Source organism: Lutjanus erythropterus, chromosome 23 (assembly GCF_056507025.1).
Source record: "Lutjanus erythropterus isolate fLutEry1 chromosome 23, fLutEry1.hap2, whole genome shotgun sequence".
NCBI lineage: Eukaryota > Metazoa > Chordata > Actinopteri > Lutjaniformes > Lutjanidae > Lutjanus > Lutjanus erythropterus.
Window position 1 is genome coordinate 3251782 of NC_139339.1, and position 7107 is coordinate 3258888.

A 7107-nucleotide genomic window follows, 5' to 3' on the forward strand; every position below is an offset into this window, starting at 1 on the left:
GCAGACAGGAAAGGGGTTAGAGAGAGAAGAGATGACACGTAGCAAATGGGCTGCAGGCAGGAGTCGAACCGGCAGCCGCTGCAGAGGACTAATAGCCTTTTTTAGTTTGACAAGAAGTAAATGGTTAATGAACACGGAGACACAGGGTGGTTTTTCTTGAGACAACGTAAAGGTTCAATATTTTATAGAGAAAAAGTTCATCTCAGACTCAGAAGCAGGTATAAGTAATTGTACGAGCTAATATGAAGCAGTTTTGCACAATCGGGCTCTGAAGTGTGTGTGAGTGTGACACCAAAACACGAGTGTGTGTTTCAAACATGTCCCGACCAGTTTTAGAAACAAATCCACACCCTCGCCGGCTGCAGCTCCAGAAACCTGCTGTTTCTGTTTTTACTTTGATCCTTTTCATTTGAACCAGCTGATATTATTTCCCACAAAACGTCGAGACACACAGATGTTCTACAGACATTTCTACATTTCTATTTCTACAGTTTCTACAGTCAGAAGCTCCTGGTATCTGCTTCACTGTGTCAGACTGAAGTCAGACATTTGATCAGTAACTTTGAAATAATAATAACTTTACGTGTGTAGATTTGCAGTTATAACATCAGATGTTACAGGTTTGACCAACTTTTGGATTTTGATTAGTTTTAGTTGTTAATATTTGACCAACTTTTTAAAAAAATATATATATAAGCTTTAGTTCTTCACGTGTGACCAGTCTTGACGAGTTTTATTATTCAACTTTTAACTGTGCAGATTTGACCAATACCTTTTAAGTAATGAGTTGTTTGAGTTTGACCAACTTTAAGTTTTAATTGTTAATATTTGACCACCTTTTTTTGAGTTTTACAGTTTACAGTTTTTAGCTGCATCCACTGACTCTAACTGTGCACATTTGACCAATAATTTTAAGTAGAACAGTTTTGACCAACTTTTGGATTTTGATTAGTTTTAGTTGTTAATATTTGACCAACTTCTGTTTTTTAACTGCGGATTTGACCAATAACTTTTACCTGTAAATAAATATTTAGCATTTTGGTGTTAGAAGTTTAATGATAGTTTTCCAGTTTGTTGAACATATTGTACAGACTGTGTGACTGTGACAGGAAGTACGCTGTAGATGAGTAGTTTGTACTTTTTTCATGGTTTGAAGTGCAGGGATGTTAATAAGTAAAGTGTTATAATTGTTTGTGTTAAGTTAGCAGCTGTACCTCGTATTATTTTCCAGTTAGCACCTTGACTTATTAATGCTTCAGTATTTTTACATGGATTTATTTTCCAGACAGCTCTGGCTGGTCCTTGTTGAAAGGAAAAGGAGAAGGACGAGTCTTGTTGTGCCGAGTTTTACAGAGTAGATACATCTGTGTGTTCAGACGATGACGATGAAAACTACAAAGAACTTCTGTTGTACTTTATGTTTGAAAAGAAAATATTCCATAAATGACTCACAGGCTGCTCTTTTTCTCTTCTATTTTATCTAAAGTCTTGATTCTGTCAACTTACAGTCACATAAACCTCAAGCTTTGTGTTTTTAAACCTGCCAGCACAGAAACTCCCTGCTACTTTTTTCATTTCATTTCATCTTTCTTTGTACCTGTTAAGTTTTTGAGGCGTATATGATTTGATGATACACACATTTATTAATTACTCATTCATTTATTCATTGTATTTAGCCTTAAAACAGTCGATTATATTCTACATAAAAGTATAGCATGATACTCTACTTTGTATTAAAACATTAAAATAGTCCACAACATTAAATATTGTCCTCTGATGTTGCTGCTTGCAGTTTTCTCATCCAAACATTTCACTCTTAACACTGACTGTCAGATCATCAAAACCTTAACATGAAAACTCAAGTTAGGTCCCATCAGCCTCGGCCAGCGCTGTGCGTGAACACGCTAAAAGAGCGGCGTTCAGTGAACGCGCTCATGTTTTAAACCGTAATAATGAAACGAATCAGTTTGCAACGTAACGAAAGTGTGATCGCGGCAGAGAGAGAGAGTGAATGAATGAATATGGACAGAAGAGTCGACGTGATATAAAAAGTTTGTTTGATTGTTATACGCTCGTCTCCAAACGTCTTTATCTATGGAAGCACATTTCTGCCAGTATGTTGGAAAAAGAAGATCCCATAAGTCATTATAATGAGAGACTTTGACGAAATAATGATGAATAATCTAAAATATTGATAAAGTATTTGAAAATATTGACTATTTTTATAAACTTTTTCAAAATGAGTCGCATACTAAATCATTGTTTTCATGAAGTTTTTAATTATTTCTAGAGACTCACTCAATATTTTAAAATAGGGGAGGCCGGGTATTGTAAGATTTTTTTTTCCCATCATAATTTGCAGATTACCTGAAATACACTAGTCAACTTTTGATATGAGAGACATATATATGTTTAATAATTAACGATGCACTTGATAAATTTTCACAAATGTGGACAAGACTGTAGTATTAAATTTAATTCAAGAAGTCAAAACCATCCCCATGGTGGGAGCATTAGTTATAAGTCATATTAACCCACGGTATCTCAATAAAATAACACCTCAAAGTAATCACATTACTGCTGTAGTATCTGATAAGGTTACTGAAGTTTTTTTGTGCGGTTTTGAATTCTTGTAGATGTCAGACATCATCTGCACTCAAGACAAAAGTCTATCACTGTTTTTGCACAAGAAAAGATAAAAGTAATTTCACATTTACAAATAAATACAAAACCATTAATATGCACTATTCAGTATGTCGTCATTATGTAGACTCCAATTTCAATGGTATGACACTGGCCTCAGCAGAACGTACAAAGCACCATCATGAGCATGTTAGCATGCTGACGTTAGCATTTAGCTCAAAGCCCCGTTGAGTCTAAAGTACCAGCATCTGCGTGACTGCAGACTCTTGTTCATTCAAGCCGAAATGCATTAAAAGTCACTAAAATTTCACGAGTGTAAAGAAGAATTCATTTTCTCTCAGAACTGTACATATATATGTCCCAACTTTCAACTGTTTTAATTTGTTTGTATTAAGTTTAAAGTACGTGTGTATGTTTTTGATTCTGTAGGTTTAGATTGTGTAAAAGTTTGTCGGACGGTACGTGTTGGCATCATTTCATTTTAATTTTTTGTTTTACCTGTTTGTAATTGTGTGTTATTGAGTTTGAACTTAATAGATTGTATTATCTATAATCAGTTTCATCTTGTTAACCACCTTGTAAACGTTCTGAACAGAGTTACTATAACAACTGAATATTTTGTTGCTAAGAAACAGATCAAGTTAAATACACACAATGATTAATGCACATGTCAAGTATTCCTATACGCTGTATTTAGAGTTAATTTACAAAAACAAAACCTTGGGTGAACTATCCCTTTAATACCAATCAGACTGATATTCCCCTCACTGCACAATTTAAAAAAAAAAAACGTGATTTGGCAGAATTAATAAAAAGTTATATATCTGTTTTTGCAGGTGAATCACTCAGGTGTTTCACCTTCATGTTGATTTGTGTCTAAATGTTTCTCTGTATTTTCATGTAACCTGATAATAAAGATTAGTGTGTCTACTGGATGTTGCAGTGAATGACGTCTCATTGGCTTCACAAAACCAAACTAAAATCAATATACAGGCAGACACACACTGTTTTTATCCTTTTTCAACACTCGACTGCAGAAAAGCTTCACTGAGCTGTCAGCTGTTTCCAGCTCAAACTGAGAAAACTTTTCAAACCAGACTCTGATTAAATCGCCTGGAAGCTGTGAAGAAAATTGAACCTGAGTTGAACTGAAGTCAAGTAAAATAATAATCAGATTACTTATTTTTCTTGTAACTGCACTATATATTATCCATATATATATTATATATGTTATATTATAAATTGAGCCTCAGAAACTAAATGTTCTCATCAAATAAATGTTACGTCTGTTCATGTTCATGGTTTTGTATTTAATGCACACATGTTGACAATATTCGTGTGTCTCCACTAGATGTCACTACATGATCATCTACATTTGTACACTTCCTTTAAAAAAAAAAAAAACAGGAAATGATCTGTACTGGTCTTTCAAGTGAAAGTGATTTGCCACAAGTAAAAGTCCTGCATAAGTAAAAGTAGAGTTAAATATGAGAGATATGAGATGAGATCTTCAGTATCCATCCAAACAGTCAGGACTGAGAAAATATAAGAACAAAAAGAATAAATAAAAGTGTCAGAGGTCTAATCAGTAACTGGTGCAGTTCAGGCTTGTTTGGTTTTCATACTATAAAACTTTATTAAATTTAATCGACTAATTTATAATCATAATTATGAGATCAATTGAAATTATGGCTTGGCTGGTTGTTGATTGTGTGTTTGCGGTTAGTGAAGTTTCGGGGTGTGTCCCAAATCATATTAAATTAGTCGAACATTGTTTTTTTATCTACTTTATATAAGTATGCAGTCAGGTCAGTGTATCTTTTGCTCATAGGATTTGCCTTTCAGAAACAGGTATTAACAATAACAACAACAACAAAAGAGGGGTTATTTGATTATTATTATTTTTTTTATCCAAAAACTGAAATGGAAATACAAGGTGTTTTTCTTTGTCATGGTCAACAGGGGATAAGCGAAATTAAAAAGCAAAAAAAGCTTGATTTTCATTTTCTTTTATCGTATAACAGAAAATAAATAAAATCATCATCATTCCTCAGAAATCAGAGGGGAAAAGCCTCGTTTTGACGTAAAATCCTATCAGAGAAGGTTTATGGTTTAGGACATTTTCTCCGGACAAAAGCAACACTGGGCTCGTTTTCAGTCGATGAGATCAGGCGGCTGCAGCAGGAAGTGCAGACAAAAAGCTGAAAAAAGCCGTCAGTCAGTTTCCGGGATACTTAAGAGAATATTCAGGTAGCATGGATGGGCACTAATTTTGCACGGACAGTCATGCTTCCCAGATGGCAAATTCAGCTGATTTTGGGCTTTTGATATTTTAGGCCACGCAGTAACAGAGTCTACAGGGGGTAGACCTGGAACCAATCAGAGCTGTGCAACATGTGAACATGTGACTTTTCAAATCTGGACTGGTGCTGCTTCTCTGTCAAGCATCATGTGGAATTTGGTCCATATTAAATAAGGGACTGTGATTGGCTGTGATCTGGACGGATCGTCACAAAATTTGGCACAAACATTAATGTTGAGAGCCACCAGAATAACTGTAGAACTGTCCCAAGATGGCTGGGCTCTCTTCCACCTGGACAAAGACCAACCAGACGGACAAGCCAACCCATGTATAGCTTATTTCACACTTAACTACATCTGAACTTATCTTGAGATGTTGGCAGAGTTTATCCTTTGTTGCCAATGTAAGAGTTCTGCTCCATGTGATCCACTACACTACCATCACCAAACTCTTCACAGTAAATATAATTTACTTACGTCATTCTTGTACGATTGCTCAGACATGTATTTGGAAAAATGATGTCCAGGTAGCTGAAAATGAATAACATGATATAAGTAGTTATTTACGCTGTTTTTGTTTTGTAAAAAGTTTTAACGTCTTTGTCTTTGACGTGCAGCACATGTAATTATCTGTACTGGTTCATGTGTACAGGAGCATAATGGCTCGTCCACCTTGTCATATCTGGATGAATGGTTCACTGGTTCGTCTGGCAGCAGTGGAGGGCGGGGCTGTCTGGCCGCCTCGGGTCCCAGCTGTCGCCCTCAGACACACCGAGGGAGGGTGAGGCCTCTTCTTCGTGTGTCTCAATAAGAGCCCCGACTCCTACAAAAGAAGAGTGAGACGAGGATGCAGGTGTGATAAACGTGATGGATTCCTGTCTTTGTTCTAAGTGGAGCATGAAAAGTGGCATCTATCCAATCATCTACTGTCAACAAGAAAGGGAACAACAGTTCTCAAAGGAACCAAAAAGGGTTCTCCTATGCAGACAAGCCAAAGAACGCTGTATTGTTCTAGTTGGCACCTTTAGTTCTAAGATCACATATTGTTTTCTGTATTGTTATTATAATATATGACAATATTGTCAATAACAAATGATCAGTGACATCAGAGCCGTGCCCATCGTTTAGCCACGCCCACCAGAGCATCATCAAATATTTAGCTCACTAATGGAGGAGAATTATTTATTAGTTCAGCCATTATAGTCATTTATCATGTTTTATTTATAAGTTTTGGCTCTTAATCGCTTTGCAAGTCTGTTTTGTAACATTTTGTATCTAAAAAACACATATTTCATTATTATTAATACTGATGTTGTCACAATCTGCGGAGATCAAAGACTGTCGCAACTCTCAGTGTGCTGAGTGTCTGGAAATAACGAAACTCTGTGCAACACACTGGAACTATGTTAAATTTTATCATTCCGATCAAATAAAACAAATAAAAAATAATAAAGAAAATGCAATCCAAAAGTAACAGAAAATAATCATTACACTAACATTAGCTACACAGACTGACAACTAATGGTAGCTACACAGACCAACCGCTAATGTTAGCTACACTGACCAACCGCTAATGTCAGCTACACAGACCAACCGCTAATGTTAGCTACGCAGACCAATTACTAATGTTAGCTACACAGACTGACAACTAATGTTAGCTACACAGACCAACCGCAATGTTAGCCACACAGACCAATTGCTAATGTTAGCTACGCAGACCAATTACTAATGTTAGCTACACAGACCAACCACTAATGTAAGCTACACAGACCAACCGCAATGTTAGCCACACAGACCAACTGCTAACATTAGCTACACAGACCAATCGCTAAAGTTAGCTACACAGACCAACCGCTAACATTAGCTACACAGACCAATCGCTAACATTAGCCACACAGAAATCCATTTTTCTAGCTAACCTGTCAATACTACTAGTGTGTGAAGGCCTACATTAAATGTGCATAATTACCAGTATTAATCTAAATGCACATTTGCACACACTTAAAGGACAGAATAGTGGACAAAAGGACATAAAACATTATATTAGGCTAATAAATTTGACTAACAAGTAGTTTTAAAGTAACCCTCCCAACCTTGTACACAAGACATGCAAAACAATAAAATGAGGGATGTTAATGTTAATAGAAATTTGGACTAAATAAC